The sequence below is a fragment of the Anopheles coluzzii genome, chromosome 2 (assembly GCF_943734685.1).
Source record: "Anopheles coluzzii chromosome 2, AcolN3, whole genome shotgun sequence".
Lineage (NCBI taxonomy): Eukaryota > Metazoa > Arthropoda > Insecta > Diptera > Culicidae > Anopheles > Anopheles coluzzii.
The window spans coordinates 57308329-57326413 of NC_064670.1; the positions used below are offsets into that span (position 1 = coordinate 57308329).

An 18085-nucleotide genomic window follows, 5' to 3' on the forward strand; every position below is an offset into this window, starting at 1 on the left:
TGCGGAAGTTTCATCTATGCCTAGCTTTCGTATTTTCAATGTATGCTCTTTTTCTTGGCTTTCTTTAGGCAAATATTTTTTTATTCTCTCGTTTATGTTAACTACTTTTGCAACTGATTGCATTTCCATCAAAAATATTTTAAACTCCTCCCAATAAAGGGACCATTTCTTTAAGTCGTATCTCGTGTTTGCTTTGATGGGTTCTTGTGTTGATAATTTCATTTTCAGATAAGTCCTACCAGCATCGTTATTGTCTCTTTCATAAAAGTCTAATTTGATTTTTAACCCACGCAAGAGTTGTTTGTTCAAAGTATTCAAACTTGTGATCATTGTCATGTCTAGTGTATTTAGATCTTTTCTTGAATGTTGAGCTGTATCGTTATTTTTGTCTAGCTCCTGGTTATTTATTTCGAGTTCTGATACTTCTTTTATTTCATTATATTTTTCCAATTCTGTTTTCGTTATTTCCTGCACATTGAAATTTGTCAATTCATTTTGTTCTATACAAAAAACTCTCATCAAAATACTCTCATGATCATGATCAATAAATGTTTTACCAATCGAAGTTTCTGATACTGATTGTACTTCATTACTGATATCAAATGATATACCTTCATCTAAGATTTCAATCTTTACCTCTATTGCCTTTTTGTGTCCAAAAATGTTTATGGGTTCTAGCAAATTTTCAATTTCTTGCACACCTCTATTTACTTTAATCGTTCTCTCATTATTTTCCTTGTTCTTATCGCCTTGGGTTTGCATTTGATTTTCTTTTCTGTCCGCACACTCTAATGCTGTTTCTGTTGACATTGTAACTGATTCATCTTTCCTCTTCTCTTTGACCTTCCTTTTCGGTGGTTTCAATCGTTTACGTTTGTGAGGCAACCTATTTATTGTGGTGTTCTCTTCTTCCTTTGCTTCGTTTGAACAAATGTTATTTTGGGAAGTGATTGCTCCTAGAAAGCCTAAGATTTCCGAATGATCGTTTGTTCTTGATGAACTAGTTTCTGCTAATGATTTATCATTAATAAACCTGGATAAACCATTTGAGTGTTCTGGCCGATCTTTTATCGGCTCTGGATTGAGCGATCCTTTATGACAAAATATCATATCATCAAAGAATGTGTTATTACCTTTGCTTGGTATATGTAAAGTTGCTGAATAATCCAAATGATTATTTTGTTTCGGTAGTTGCCGTATTGTGCTTGCGATTGGTATGAGCCAATCCGATAAATGCGTAAGAGTGACAATCTCGTCTTTCTGAATGTTACCTTTGTATGCAATCCAATTAGTTTGGAGGTAAAATGGCATTTTGCCTACCAAATCATCAATAAGTCGATGATCGTACAAATATTCCTTCTTTTTCATAACCTGCATGTTTGTTACAAGATTTTCAAGCGCTTCGCTTAGTTCGGGGATTTTGTTATTTTCCACCCGAATTTTTGTAACATCGTTCAGTAACTCCTGATAAACGATTTCAGGTCTTCCGTATACTTCCTCCAATCTTTTGATAATCATATTTACGTTTATGGGATCCAGAAAAAGTGATCTTACGCTTCTTTCTGCGTCTCCCTTAAGATAAGTTTGAAGGCGATTCAAGTTTTCTAAATTACTGAACCCAGCTTCCTCCGAGGTTTCATCAAATGCCTTTTTGAATTTAGGCCAATCTTTTGCTCTTCCATCGAAGTATGGAAGTTCTCTTAATGTTGTACGTTTGTAGAACATATTATCGTTCATGCGATTTTGCTTCAGTGCTTCAATCAAAGCCGATACCACAGAATTGTGGGCTTTGGGAAGCGGCATTTCTTGCGAAAAATTATCCTTACATTTAATACAAATGTATTCTTCCCCGTTGGTTGGTTTCGTGTTAAGCTTAGCACAAGCCAAGTGAAACCATCGGTCACACTCTTCACACTGGACCATTTTTGATTCGGAATCATCTGCCTGTGTACACAGTCTGCAGAGTCCGGCTTCGTTATTAACGAAGTACTTCTTACCCTTTAAACCCATTTTGGTGTTGATTGATCTTCCTTCTCTGGTTTAGCAACCGAAATTATTATGCAACTACTGTTGCTCAAGGTAGCGCGTAGGTCAGTTTTTTAATAACTGAAGGATTTATCCCAACAGGTAGAGTTCGCTTGTTCCTTTTGCTATGACCCTTGAAATTGAACGCCTTCTCTGTGGACAGGATCGTTCTTGTAAAAAGTTACTCTCTTTACAAACTGGATCGAATAATAATTCGCATCCTCTCCGGTGCTAAACCAATGTCAACGAATAATAATTCGTTTCATCTCTGGATGATAAGGAATTCGTCTCCTGACTGGAGCTTCAATCTGTACTGACGAATGAGAATTCGTTTCCTCTCTGGAGCCACCAATGTTGTCGGCGGAACTCGGGCCAGGCCACGCGAAGGAAAGGCCTTCAATGTCCTGAGATTCAACCGAAAACAAATTTATATAAAGATGGGTTTCTGCCCGAAAGGAGTTACCAAAATAAATTGTACATTAAACCTTCGGCTAGTGTTCGCGGTTCGTGGGAACCTATGCTTCGAAAGTGGTACAATTCATTCAAATAACTTTTCGGATGGGGGCAGAGGGACCCGGATGAGACCTAAAGAAAAAAACCTAGGAAAGGCCAAGACGTTCAAAACAATCGAGACGTTTTCCGTTCAGTTTCTAAATTAGATCTGCTCGTTTATTTGACAAAATTGGTTCTTATATGCTAACATTTTTGATGGTGTTGAACGTGTCCGTACACGTCGTTTAATTGTATTGGTGCCAGTGTGTGAAAGTACCGTGGCCCTTTTTGTCAATGCATGCAGCAATTTGTTTATACTTCAAGTCTACGCCTTCTAGATTGATCCTACAAACACTTGACCGTGGCCCTTTTTTTGCAATGCATGCAACAATTTGTTTATAATCTTTATGTTTTCTTTTCTCCGGTCGTTCTTCATGCATTTCTGTCCTCCTACGGGGTGCACCAGATCTAAATATTTTTATTACCCTACGCGTTGGTCGAGTGGCTTATGCTTATCGATGAACTCAAGAAACGGGCCGTTCCAATTGTATGTTTATTTAGGCCAGCGATCTCGTTCTCATACGATAAGTTACAATAGCTTCGAATTTCTATCCAAACTTAGCCGTTGCAAATGAAATATTGCGTTGCAATTTAAATCTCCTCAACTCAGCCGTTGCAATTTAAAAATCGCCTCAAACCTACCCGTTGCTACCGCAACACATGATATGTTGTAACGTCTAGGGATTTAGCAAACAAAGCAGCAGTACCGGTAAGCAATTGGCGTGTACTGTGGAACTTCATAGTATCATCCATGCGATAGGGAAGAAATGCACGCCTAAGTTCCTTGAACTATCGCACAACATGCTCTCTTTTATCACCGCTGCGTTGTATGTGTAACAACCGGAGCATCGAGGAGACTAATTCGCTGCTTTAGTTCAAGTATTTCGAGTTTTTTCTTGAGAAGTTCTATCTCTTCATGTACACTTGGAGCGGTGTTTATTGGGTTTGGAACCAAATGTGTGACGTTTTCTAGGGTTCCGACTAAAGTTGAATCATGCGATACCGCATTGTTCTCAGCATGCCTTACAGCACTTCGCAAAATGGCGGCGCCATTGTTCTCAGCATTGACCAGCTCGGTTGGCAATGCTAATTTGCCTTCTGCTTTCGGGGTTTCAATATCCGCGGGAACATCGCTTAACACGCCTGGTTCATCGATATTTCCAACGTTTGCATTGTACAATTCACGTAATTGTGAAATTGTAGCAGTCGGTGGTACATTTACCTTGGCGTACTCGAGCGCGCACAGCATTTCCTCTTTCGTTGGCATTTCGAACCGCAGGCTTTCAAACACAATCACAAATACAGAAACTGCGTGGAATTTTATCTAGTTATCGTATCCCACTTCTGAGATGTAGGAGGCGAGCTGAACGTAGGGACATAAGGACGTAAGGACAGCAGACACAGATTCACGTGTTTTTCTATTTACAGTTAAGCGTGAATTGAATTCTTTATTATTTTTGTTGACAGTTCACATCTTTTTTTGACATTTGTATAAATGCAAAGGTATGTACATATGTGTCATTTGACGTTTAATGCCTACTTATGACAGTTCGGATTCTGTTTGTCTACAATATATATATATATATATATATATATATATATATATATATATATATATATATATATATATATATATATATATATATATATATATATATACATATAAACACATTAATACACTTCACTATAACAAGGTTTTGTAAACATTATCACGCAGAATCAAGGAGATTAAAAACATCAACATTCGAAACGTCAAACTTTGCCACTTTGTATGAAGACAAATGTGGTAGTAAGGTATATATATAACGCATAACTCTGAGTCAGTAATTATCATTTCTTTCAAGTATCTTTCCTAAACCACTTAATACGAGATGTGTTGCATAAAGTAATTCATTGGTTTATTCATATTAATTCATAGTTCATAACGTCACAGCCAATCACTGTGTGGTGATATAAAAAACAAACTTGTCTGAACGAACTATATTTTTAATTTTTTTGTTACGCCGTCCTTTGGGCTTCCGTGTGAATGAACCACGAGTCACGCTTTTAATCACACCAGATATAGTTGAACTGTTTTTTGCATTCTGAAGTTTTCCTTGAATAAATTTCTCAAGGAATGCTTTCTCAACGTTTTTTTCACCGACATCACCTATGCGACCAAATAGCCGCAACAGCTGATCGCACTTCCGAAAAGCTATTTTGCCTCCTCTTCCACTCCAACTACATTGTATTAGAAACAACCTATATACCATGATATAAGGCATCATGATATAAGGCATCAACCAGATATAAGGCATCATGAAGTCGTGCCTTCGTTATTGTGGCCTTTATTTTAGCCTCCAGCTTTAGCCTTTCATATCATTAAAATAATCCTCCATAGCTAAATTCTGCTGCAGATCATCCAACTCTTTCTTAGTAGCTATCAAGGGGATAATTTCCTCGTCGGCTTCCGTTACTTGTTGTTGTTCGGGTGTTTCTTGCTGAGGTACATTTGGTTGGTTTTGTTGTTGCCACTTGATTATCGTCTCATTTTGTATTATGACGTCAGTAATTATGTTCTTTAATGTATGTATGTCCTTGCTGTTTTCCAGGGCTATCGCTGCGCAATTGCATTGTCCCCCAGCAGCCGCGCAACAGGAGACAACGGAGACAATGAGTTACCCACTCACGCGAGCCCTCCCCCACCCCACCCGTAACGCACGGTGCGCTCTGCAGTTCTCAATGTGTTTGTGTTCTTTCGAGCCATGCTACGAACACATGTAAAGATAGTTGTTTCTTTCGTTTCTCGTTTTCTTTCATGAATAGACACGATCGCAAATGCGCACTTATTCTAAAAGCAAACACAAACACGGTCATTTTTGGTTACATTAAACACTTTATTGAAACATAAATTACACTTTCACAACACATTTGGAATCCTTCATACTCACGCATGGCGTCATACCGTAAAGTACCGGGAGCCAGGCTGCGGGAAACTTGTCGACAATCTGCGTTGCCTCTGTTCAGCAAATTCTTACCTGTCGATGCATGCACTGCATGTGCATCTGTACACACTGTTCACTTCACACTTCATCAAAACACACCGGCGCACGAAATGCGCATCAACGCACAAACACTGCGCGCGGGACTTAGAACGAAACGCGCACAACCATCTCCGGCAAAGCGTCGCGCTGTACTGGTGGTTTTGCACGCGTAGGAGGGGGGGACATACGGAGCGATGGTTCGATGCTATAGTGTAAGCGAGACAACACGATGTGACGAGCAGATCCAAGTTGGTGAGCTCGCTGAAAGAAGACACACACATTCACAGACGGCTCGTCAAAGCACGGTATTTGTATTGGTGTTAGTGAAGCGCGCGTGTAAAATAGAATGCGAACTCTGTACTGTACACACTATTTTTTTACTTCACACTTCACCAAAACACACCAGCGCACGAGACTTTGACGAAATGCGCACCAACGCACAAACACTGCGCGCGGGACTTAGAACGAAACGCGTACAACCACACATTTTACAATGTGTTTTGTCGTCAGTTTGTGGTTCAGTGCAATTGGAGAGGTGTTTCGCGAAATGGCTCGGAAAAGGTAGCGTTAGTGGCATACCGAAACATTCTGAATGTCTTCAAACGGGTAGGAGGTGCCCAGACAACAGAAAAAGATGTCGAGCAATTCTTAAAAAACAAAATTAGTAATGCAAAAAGTGCAAGCTTAACAAGAGGAATAACTAAAAGCGTAGTGCATAAAGCGCACAAGCGAAACAAAAAACAAACGAACTAGTTTAGTTATTTTAGTATTGTTGACTATTACTTTGTTAGGAACATATTAGTTTTATAAGAGATGGAATAGACCTAGGCTCTATAAATAATGTTTAGTTGAATATACGTGAACTATTAAAACATGTTCGTTCGTTTACTTTTACAGTTGGTACCCATAAGCTCTTTTCTATTTTGAGTTCGATGCGGTGCCGCAAAAACCAAAGTTATTTATTTAACTGAAATTTTAAATTAATAAAAATCATGTCATTTATTAAAGTTAAAATCACGATAAGTAAATAAATAAATGGCTTTTTTTTGTTGAATAATTTTTAATAAACTATTTTACATATTATGCGTTCCTAAACGTGTGTAACAAAGGAAATAAAACTATTGAATTTGGCTGGGGTGTTGTCCTTACAGGCATTTGCAATAAAGACCGCGATGGTTTAAAAATTGGAACAAGCTTACATAGCACAGATGTACAGGGGACCTCTACCCTTATTGTAGGAACATTAAGCTTAACTTTGTAGATACAAATTTCAGTCGATGATAAATGTATATCTGTTATCACATTGTCCTCATCAGACACTACATTAAAAAGTTCCTCACATGATTCGATTAAATCGCCAACAATTATAAAGGAATCACAAGCATCTTTCTTTGCTTTTACAAATTTAATAATATTACTTTCTTCAGTTAAAAACCATTGCTTCTGGAACTGTGTGTGAAGGGAAAAATCCTCGGTAATAAAGAAATGGCCGTTTGGTCTAAGTCTCGGGTATATAAGTTTCGCGATGTTTTTGGCTTTTACTACTTGACTGCGTTCGGTTAGACGACCAGCTACTTGTTCAACTATATTAGTGCCTGATTTTACGTCTTGCTTAATAAATCTTAAATTATTTTCATAATCGTATGCGGAATATAAATCCAGAGGCCCAAGCTTTTCAACTTCATGAGCAACATGCTGAAGGTTATGAACATTGCTGGTTATGTTAGACCGTCCATAATATTTCCCAAAGTGTCTAAAGAATTCGTCCAACATTATTTTTGCCAGAGACCAATATTGTTGATGGGCCCTTGAAGAAAATATTGTTATTGCAGAAAATAACATCAAAAAATGGTTAAATGAACCTTCATATTGATAAAAATCTTCTAGTATAACTACGCTTAAATAATGGAAGAAGATACGGTATTCAGTAGCTTTCCATTGCGCAATTTCATCAAGGGACCGGATTCTACGAGGTATTTCATAGGGAAGCCTAATTTTGATAATATAGGCAGATACTACTTCCTTCTGACGAAGATAAATATGGCCTAATAGTTGACTGTATTTCGACAGCGTCACTCAAATCACTCAAAAAAAACTCAAATCACTCATTTTGCCGAACGGGATCACTCAAAAAATACACTCATTTTGCCGGACGGGCACCCGTCCGGCAAAATGAGTGTATTTTTTGAGTGATTTGAGTACCGTCCCCCGTTAGCAGTTACTCTTGGAGGAATGAGTTACACCCTCGCGCGAGCCCTCCCCCTCCCCACCCGTAACGCACGGTGCGCTCTGCAGTTGTCAATGTGTTTGTGTTCTTTCGAGCCATGCTACGAACACATGTAAAGATAGTTGTTTCTTTCGTTTCTCGTTTTCTTTCATGAATAGACACGATCGCAAATGCGCACTTATTCTAAAAGCAAACACAAACACGGTCATTTTTGGTTACATTAAACACTTTATTGAAACATAAATTACACTTTCACAACACATTTGGAATCCTTCATACTCACGCATGGCGTCATACCGTAAAGTACCGGGAGCCAGGCTGCGGGAAACTTGTCGACAATCTGCGTTGCCTCTGTTCAGCAAATTCTTACCTGTCGATGCATGCACTGCATGTGCATCTGTACACACTGTTCACTTCACACTTCATCAAAACACACCGGCGCACGAAATGCGCGTCAACGCACAAACACTGCGCGCGGGACTTAGAACGAAACGCGCACAACCATCTCCGGCAAAGCGTCGCGCTGTACTGGTGGTTTTGCACGCGTAGGAGGGGGGGACATACGGAGCGATGGTTCGATGCTGTAGTGTAAGCGAGACAACACGATGTGACGAGCAGATCCAAGTTGTTGAGCTCGCTGAAAGAAGACACACACATTCACAGACGGCTCGTCAAAGCACGGTATTTGTATTGGTGTTAGTGAAGCGCGCGTGTAAAACAGAATGCGAACTCTCATCGCAGCGCGTTTCTCCTTCCCAGATAGCAAAGCCGAAGGCCTTTGTATGGGAGCCATCGCGCTGATCAACCCAAGGACGCAAAAACCGACGGCGGCCTGTGTAATTTGAGCTCCCTACAAAGCTCTCCACAAAGCTCTCGTTTGCAGGCTTGTCGAGAGCTTCGCCACAGGCGCCCGAACCATCCGTCACGCACACATCTAAACGTTCTGGTTTCTTCAGCCGCTCACGCATACCAATGTGTTTGCTCCACCCCCTTTTTCGGATTGCTTATAGAAATGATGAGGCTGTTCACATTTGCTTTATGCACACATTCGCATGCTGTTTATTGAATAATATCCCTCTCCCTTCCCACATGTGTTTTGGCATACTCCCGCTGTGTAGACGGCAGAACGCTTTCCCCCTTCCGAATTTACCGTTCTTCCTCCTCTCGTTCTTCCTTCCTCCTACCGCGCTCGGGGTACCATCCGTGCTGCGCGTGTTCAGCTGGCTTGAGTTTAGTGATGACGTCATGAACAGGAGCTGCGCGTGTTGAACCGGCTTCTGTTAAGTAATGACGTCCTCACCGGAGGCTCAATGAAGCAATAATTAATGTATGTAGTATGTATTACTATGGAGAGTTTAGCGCATAGGATTAGATCAAAACTTACTTTAATATTTTAAAACTGGAAAATGTTTTCTTTCCGTCGCTCCTTTGAAGATTGTTGACGACGCCATCAGGTAGTCGTTGATAAATAGCGCACACACCTGTAACTTTTTAGACGCCAAGGGTTAGTTGAATGTACCTGCACAAGCACACAGGAAGAAACTTACCTCAACAATTTGCTAGGATAAATCATTCCATAACTGAGGAAGAAGGAACACGGCACAAAACGTAAATGAACAAAGTACGTCGCACAATAAATCGCACCTCACTTCAGTACATCCTTCCACAGGGAAAGTTCTGGACAGACTGAGGATGCCTAACACCCGGATGAGCGCGATAGCAGAAAAATCATGGTGGATCGAGAGAGATGGGTAGACTCGGTCCAGCGTTATCCGCTGGTAAATGCATGTGTGTGTGACGAACGAAAGACTTCAAACCCCGCTTGCCCCGTATTTCATCCATAATTTTTCGTCACACGCACACACCTCTGCACGCGCGGCGGTTTGCCGTCCAAAATCTAGAGAGAGAAGACAGGGCCTCTCGCTTTGGCACACAGAAAAACCTCTCAACAATTTCGGCTCTGCTACTTGGGAAGGCTCACTTTTTCGCGCGCATAAAGCAAAATGTGCGCGAAGGCGAAAAAAACCCGAAAGCGTTTCGTGTCCTCTCTCGTGTTTCTAGTGTTATTCTCTCTCGCATGTCATCACTCTCTCCCAGTTTTTCGGATTGAAATGAGAATTCACTCTCTTGATTTGGTTGCGGCAGTCTACCCAAGCGGCATCGCTGAGAGAGAATTGAGCTTTTCCCGTTGTTTCCCCCCCTGACATACCCACGAACGGTGTGTTTGTTTCTACGCGATGCGTTATTCTCTGTTGTTGTTGTTGCTTTTAACACTGTTACCACAAGAGCTTGAAGCAAGAAGCGTTTCACACCATCACCGTCTCACCCAGACTTTGGTGTTGTGATGCGTTTATGTTCTTCTTACCCGTACCGCGCACCCCATACATTCTGACTTAGAATTCAAATCAAAGCGAGATGGTCTAACTGAATTTGGAAAAGATGAGTGATGGATATTTCATAACGATTCAGATCACATATTTTAAAACAAAATTAACAGAAACTTGTACTAAAATTTTATGAAAAAATTAAAGGTTTCCGCCATCGGTATAATGATATAAAAATAATAATATTAAAAACTTATATATAGTATATTATATATATTATAATATTATATACTATATGAATAAATGTATATATAAGTTATATATATATATATATATATATATATATATATATATATATATATATATATATATATATATATATATATATAGGCATATATATATATATATATATATATATATATATATATATATATATATATATATATATATATATATATATATATATATATATATATATCTATATATTTATTTATATTTATATTTATATATGTATATGTGTTTATATATATGTATTTATATATGTTTTTTTTAAACAAACTTACATGTTTTTATTAAAAAAACCTTATCTTGAAGAATTGAAAAAGGAACAGAGTAAATTGTCTGTTTTACTTAATAACATTCATATAGGGATCACAAAAAAATTATCAAATAATTACACACGTGCATGAACATGCTTACTAGTTAGGTTATCGTTGTACATAAATGTAATAAAATACATTTTAATCATTATTAAGTATATAATTATCTTTCTGATTATTTAAAAAAAACACGGATGTTTGTTTTAATTTAAACCGCTTTGAAAATAGCAATATATATGATACAATTAGAACTCGCTAATTGCATTTATATCATATGTCTACAAAAAAAAGATAGATTTTGTTTATTAGAAAGAAATTTTGTAACACGACTAATGTCTGCGTATTTTGTCATGTTTGTTATTTTATACAAACTGGATAAACTGACTTTTTCTCATATTTATGTGAACAACTCGGATTTTTTGTATTCAATTGAAAAAGCAGACTTGCAATTGGCGAGGTTTGAATGTATTTCACTTCGCCACATGGCAGCTCGCATATCTGTCAAGTCAGAAACGTAAACAAACACGGACAACCGCCCGTAAAGATTGTGTGCAGAATAATCGTAAAATTTTATGTGAAAACTCGGGAAAAGGTAAGTGTTCTGTGCATATTTCAGTAAATAAACTATCTTTTAATGTTTGAACACATTATTTCACAGGAAAAACATCATTTCATCCCGAAATTTGGCAACATTCGTCCGAGTATGATCGAGCAGCTGTGTGTGTGTGTGTATGCCGACGAAATACGACGCCGGTAAGATGAAATGTTTTACTTTTTCACTTTTACTTTACTTTTTCACTTTACTTTTTCATGAAATCACAATGAATTGTAAAAATAATGCAGATTTAATGATATTGATCATTGTTACAGTTTCTACAACAATCACTAAAGCCGGCTGTGATCGTGATCGGCACATTCTCAACTGGACCAACACACCGGTCGTTGTGTATCTTCAAGCAAACCAACGTTGCCATACACCACAAAATAGCATGGAAAGGAAAGTATTATAAAATAATGTCATATTTGAAAGCATTCTAATCTTTCATTGTTATTTTTCCACTGCAAACAGGACATTGGATCACCGCATCGACAAGTGGTTTTTATGTGCAAGTGTTGTTAAGAAGTGTGTTGTACGGTGTATTATGTGTTTTACTTTATTTGTATCGCTTTGCAAGTGGTACAATTATTGCGTTTAATCGTTGTGCTACTGCTAACGAAAAAACGACCCGAGCATTAGAAGCGGCAACAATACATGTGCTTGACGCAGAGACAACAACGCCGTCGGCATCAGTTGATACCATCCAAAGTGATGGTTGAAATCGTATATAAACGTGTAAAACCATATATTGGGGCATGTAAGTATTGAATAATAGTTAAATAAAATACATTTTATCGTTGTACTGGACAATGTGCATCGACATTTTAAAAAAGTGTGTGTGTTTTTGTTTACATCCGAATACAGAACCCACAGCGTTATACTGTGGTTCGTGCACTCGCTAAGTAACGCTTGAGCTTTGAGCTTTCATTGAGCTTACATAGAATGTTACACGCTACCTGCTCACTAAGGACTGCTATCGAGCAGTGTTATGAGCAGGTAGCGAGCAGTAACGCCTCCATACAAAAATCGCGAAACGTAACGCTCCAATGCTATTTGGGTAGCTGCTTCACGCTCTTTATTCTCTTCTTTTTGCAGTTCCCACAAGAGGATTCACACATGTGTTCTCACATACTTACATACACACACACACTGTGGTTGGAAGCCTGATGCGGCTGTTTCCAATTCTGTCTTTTCTTCTTCCCTCTTCACACCGCGCTGGAGCCCGTAGTGGTGCGCGTGTTCAGCCTGCTTGGTTCAGGAAAGATGTCATCAGATTTGGCGCGCCTCAACCGCGGTGTTGTATGAAGGCTGTTGATGAAAGTACACAATTAATAGACACACTTTATTAAAAAGATTACACTTCATTTAAAGATGTGACAAACTTACCTTTGTGCTTGAGGATCAATTGAAACTTGAACACCTGTGCACACAGTGTCACACTTTTTAGGTGTTGTATGAAGGCTGTTGATGAAAGTACACAATTAATAGACACACTTTGTTAAAAAGATTACACTTCATTTAAAGATGTGACAAACTTACCTTTGTGCTTGAGGATCAATTGAAACTTGAACACCTGTCCACACAGTGTCACACTTTTTAAGTAGTTTGAGGAACAGCTAGCGGTAGCAGCACACATCTGAAACTTGTAATATGCAAAACATTGCATATTAGAATAATATTAGAATTAGAATAAATGTCACATAGCACTAGACACTTAGAAAAGGACACTTACCCAAACAATTAGATGATAAAAATTCGTCCTCCGATGAAGCAGAAAGAACACTGCGGATGGCGCAGTATGGAAAGTGTTTCACGCAGGAAAAATAGTTCACGCAGCACACAAACACACACTCTCACATCCACGGTTCAGAGCACACTGAAGTCGCTCTTTGGCTTCGATGGAAAAGAGCAAACACCCTGATGAGTGCAATGGAAGAAAATGACGTATGTTCAACAGGGATGGGTAGAATCCAACACACGAAGTGTGCAGGAGAATTCTCTTCGTGTGGCAAGAGAGAATTGACTAACACCCTGATGAGCGAGAACGCAACAAACGTTGTGGAATGTAGAAACGAGATAGGAATAGTAAGCGAAGGCAGTTTGTGGACATGAGGGGGTTGAAACTGGGAGAAAAAAGCTTCGGTTGCTACTTGGGTTGCTTCCTCAAGCTTCCTCATACCCCTCGGCCTGAATCACTCAAAATTTGGGGTCTCATTGTTTGCGTGGATTGGTCGAAGGGACACTGTATTTCGACAGCGTCACTCAAATCACTCAAAAAATACACTCATTTTGCCGAACTGGATGAGTTACCCGCTCACGCGAGCCCTCCCCCACCCCACCCGCAACGCACGGTGCGCTCTGCAGCACGGTGTGTTTGTGTTCTTTCGAGCCATGCTACCAACACATCAAAAGCTTGTTGTTTTTCGCTTTCTTTCATGCACTTATTCTAAAACTAAACACAAACACGGCCATTTTTTATTACATTAAACACTTTATTGAAACATAAAGTACACACTAAAGTACACATTTAGAATCCTTCATACTCACGAATGACGTCATATTGCAAAGTACCGGGTCGAGCCAGGCTGCGGGAAACTTGTCGACAATCTGCGTTGACTCTGTTCAGCAAATTCTTACCTGTCGATCCACGCACTGCATGTGTGTCTGTGCACACTGTTTATTCACTGCACACTTCACCAAAAGACACCAGCGCACGAGACTTTGACGAAATGCGCACCAACGCACAAACACTGCGCGCGGGACTTAGAACGAAACGCGCACAACCATCTCCGACAAAGCGTCGCGCTGTACTGGTGGTTTTGTACGCGTAGGAGGGGGGACATACGGAGCGATGGTTCGATGCTGTAGTGTAAGCGAGACAACACGATGTGACGAGCAGTTCCAAGTTGGTGAGCTCGCTGAAAGAAGACACACACATTCACAGACGGCTCGTCAAAGCACGGTATTTGTATTGGTGTTTGTTGTGAACTGCACTATTCGCTCTTTATTTATACACTTAGAACTTTACATTTATAAATAATATACACGAAATACAAACACGTTAAAACGTACAACACTTTACAACGTAGGCCGCGCGCCATCCGCACCGAGCGCCCCTGCCGAGAGCTCCTGCTCGATCGGCCTTCGTGCACACTCTGCTCGGCGCTCGGCACACACTAAGCCTTGCGCGCTTAGTGTGTGCGACAGTGTGCGTGTACACACTGTCGTCCCCCTGGACGTTGACCGGTGGCAGCGCAACTGCCACGGCAAGTCCAGGGGTCGGCACGCACGGCTGCCCACAACATCTCCCCCTTTATTTATCCGGAGGGGTCGAACCGACACGGGATATTCCACTGAGGGAATACCGGTGTGGTGACACCCCCCCGGCCGATGCTGGTGTATTCGGTGGATGCTGTGGCGCGGACGCTTCTGCTTGCCCTACGGCTACCGGCACCCCTTTTCCACACTGCATCCAGGTCGGCGATGACGATCTTGTAGCGGCGGTGCTGAAGATGAACCACGGGCGGCATAGACTCTCGCCCTTCTCACGAACGAAGCTGTAGCCGGGGCGGCATGACCACCTCGCCCCCATTCCAACCTGCGATACTGCTGTTGTTGATCCTGGGCGGCATGGACCCTCGCCCTACCTTTACACGTTCCTGTTGCTGTTGCTGCTGCGCTTTGCTACTGATGCTGATGCTAGTGATGCTGCATCCAGGGCGGTATGACACCCTCGCCCTCTTGGTCACTATGCATCCAGGGCGGTATGACCCTTCGCCCTTCCTTTGCGCGTTGCTGTTGCTCATAGTGCTGTATCCAGGGCGGCATGACAACTTCGCCCTCTTTGGACACTGTGGCTGCCCCCGGGGCGGCATGACACCCTCGCCCCCATAGTACAGGGCAGCACCCGGGACGGCATGGGTCCTCGTCCCTTTTCCACACTGCATCCAGGGCGGCATAGATCCCTCGCCCTCTTAGGACACAGTGGCACGACTGCTGTTGTAACTGCAGGGCGGCATTGACCCTCGCCCGCTGAAGTTGGGGCTGCAGCCTGGCGGATGACGCTCTCGCCTATAGCCCGGCAGCAAGGCGGAAAGCTTCCTCGCCGATGACGCTGCCGGCGTTGCTTGGACTGCAGCCCGGCGACCTTCACACGTCGCCGAGAGTGTGCAGCGCTGCCTCTACGGTCCCCTTGATGGGACGGCAGCCGGGGGCCTCGGTCTTGGCGGTCGCGGCGGTCCAATCCTTCCACGGGTTTCCCGGACCTTTGCCATCGCGATGGCCGCTACGATGATGCAGCGAAAGACGTGCCCAATCGCGATGGCGTCCGCGGGTTCGTACTGGGATCCCCCTTACGCAGGAGGATCCCATCCTCGTCGCCACTGTTGTGAACTGCACTATTCGCTCTTTATTTATACACTTAGAACTTTACATTTATAAATAATATACACGAAATACAAACACGTTAAAACGTACAACACTTTACAACGTAGGCCGCGCGCCATCCGCACCGAGCGCCCCTGCCGAGAGCTCCTGCTCGATCGGCCTTCGTGCACACTCTGCTCGGCGCTCGGCACACACTAAGCCTTGCGCGCTTAGTGTGTGCGACAGTGTGCGTGTACACACTGTCGTCCCCCTGGACGTTGACCGGTGGCAGCGCAACTGCCACGGCAAGTCCAGGGGTCGGCACGCACGGCTGCCCACAACATCTCCCCCTTTATTTATCCGGAGGGGTCGAACCGACACGGGATATTCCACTGAGGGAATACCGGTGTGGTGACACCCCCCCGGCCGATGCTGGTGTATTCGGTGGATGCTGTGGCGCGGACGCTTCTGCTTGCCCTACGGCTACCGGCACCCCTTTTCCACACTGCATCCAGGTCGGCGATGACGATCTTGTAGCGGCGGTGCTGAAGATGAACCACGGGCGGCATAGACTCTCGCCCTTCTCACGAACGAAGCTGTAGCCGGGGCGGCATGACCACCTCGCCCCCATTCCAACCTGCGATACTGCTGTTGTTGATCCTGGGCGGCATGGACCCTCGCCCTACCTTTACACGTTCCTGTTGCTGTTGCTGCTGCGCTTTGCTACTGATGCTGATGCTAGTGATGCTGCATCCAGGGCGGTATGACACCCTCGCCCTCTTGGTCACTATGCATCCAGGGCGGTATGACCCTTCGCCCTTCCTTTGCGCGTTGCTGTTGCTCATAGTGCTGTATCCAGGGCGGCATGACAACTTCGCCCTCTTTGGACACTGTGGCTGCCCCCGGGGCGGCATGACACCCTCGCCCCCATAGTACAGGGCAGCACCCGGGACGGCATGGGTCCTCGTCCCTTTTCCACACTGCATCCAGGGCGGCATAGATCCCTCGCCCTCTTAGGACACAGTGGCACGACTGCTGTTGTAACTGCAGGGCGGCATTGACCCTCGCCCGCTGAAGTTGGGGCTGCAGCCTGGCGGATGACGCTCTCGCCTATAGCCCGGCAGCAAGGCGGAAAGCTTCCTCGCCGATGACGCTGCCGGCGTTGCTTGGACTGCAGCCCGGCGACCTTCACACGTCGCCGAGAGTGTGCAGCGCTGCCTCTACGGTCCCCTTGATGGGACGGCAGCCGGGGGCCTCGGTCTTGGCGGTCGCGGCGGTCCAATCCTTCCACGGGTTTCCCGGACCTTTGCCATCGCGATGGCCGCTACGATGATGCAGCGAAAGACGTGCCCAATCGCGATGGCGTCCGCGGGTTCGTACTGGGATCCCCCTTACGCAGGAGGATCCCATCCTCGTCGCCACTGTTGTGAACTGCACTATTCGCTCTTTATTTATACACTTAGAACTTTACATTTATAAATAATATACACGAAATACAAACACGTTAAAACGTACAACACTTTACAACGTAGGCCGCGCGCCATCCGCACCGAGCGCCCCTGCCGAGAGCTCCTGCTCGATCGGCCTTCGTGCACACTCTGCTCGGCGCTCGGCACACACTAAGCCTTGCGCGCTTAGTGTGTGCGACAGTGTGCGTGTACACACTGTCGTCCCCCTGGACGTTGACCGGTGGCAGCGCAACTGCCACGGCAAGTCCAGGGGTCGGCACGCACGGCTGCCCACAACAGTGTTAGTGAAGCGCGCGTGTAAAACAGAATGCGAACTCTCATCGCAGCGCGTTTCTCGTTGCTTCCTCAAGCTTCCTCATACAGTATCGGGCATAAAGATAGAACCCTGGTGTTTTCAACGCAGCATGCACCTGTTGGGACAGGTTTATGTGTGGTTTGTGTGTTTGTGTGTGTGTGTATGTGTGTGTATGTGTGTGAACATGTGTGTGTGTGTGTGCATGTGTGTGTGTGTGTATGTATGTTTGAATGTGTATTGGTGTGTGTGTTTGTTTCACAAGTATGTCGTTTCGTATAGATTTGTTAGTAGTTTTTTTTGTGTTTTGGGTAAGGTTTTTGATGTAATAAGCAGAACCACCGCCCTCGCGATCAGTGTTTTTTCGATCTATTAACAACTTTACGGTCTTCTTTCGCCGTGGTCTTCTGAGGACGTCCGGTTGACTTGCGCGTTTCGGTTGTCCAAGCGCGTTTCAGTTGTCCAAGCGCGTTTTGGTTGTCCAAACACATTTCGGATGTCCAAAGCGCGTTTGCGACAAAAGTGCGCGATCGTTCCATTACAAACTCGATCGTTTTGCGCTTAATGCCAGCAGCAGCCATTCGCTTTTACATATGGCGCTGATGATCGGT

The 18085-nt window shown here is 43.2% G+C and overlaps 2 long non-coding RNA genes across 2 annotated transcripts; both read right to left on the reverse strand.

The window, feature by feature from the left end:
• Positions 1 to 4451: 4451 nt before the first annotated feature.
• Positions 4452 to 10386, reverse strand: LOC125906934 (uncharacterized). Its single transcript, XR_007452262.1, has 2 exons — positions 9212 to 10386; positions 4452 to 9133 (listed from the first exon to the last, which is right to left on the reverse strand). It is a non-coding gene; the product is annotated as an uncharacterized LOC125906934 (long non-coding RNA).
• A 2020-nt stretch (positions 10387 to 12406) lies between these two features.
• LOC125906933 (uncharacterized) lies at positions 12407 to 13448 on the reverse strand. The gene is made up of 4 exons (XR_007452261.1): positions 13081 to 13448; positions 12888 to 12990; positions 12735 to 12809; positions 12407 to 12656 (listed from the first exon to the last, which is right to left on the reverse strand). It is a non-coding gene; the product is annotated as an uncharacterized LOC125906933 (long non-coding RNA).
• Between the last annotated feature and the right edge of the window lie 4637 nt (positions 13449 to 18085).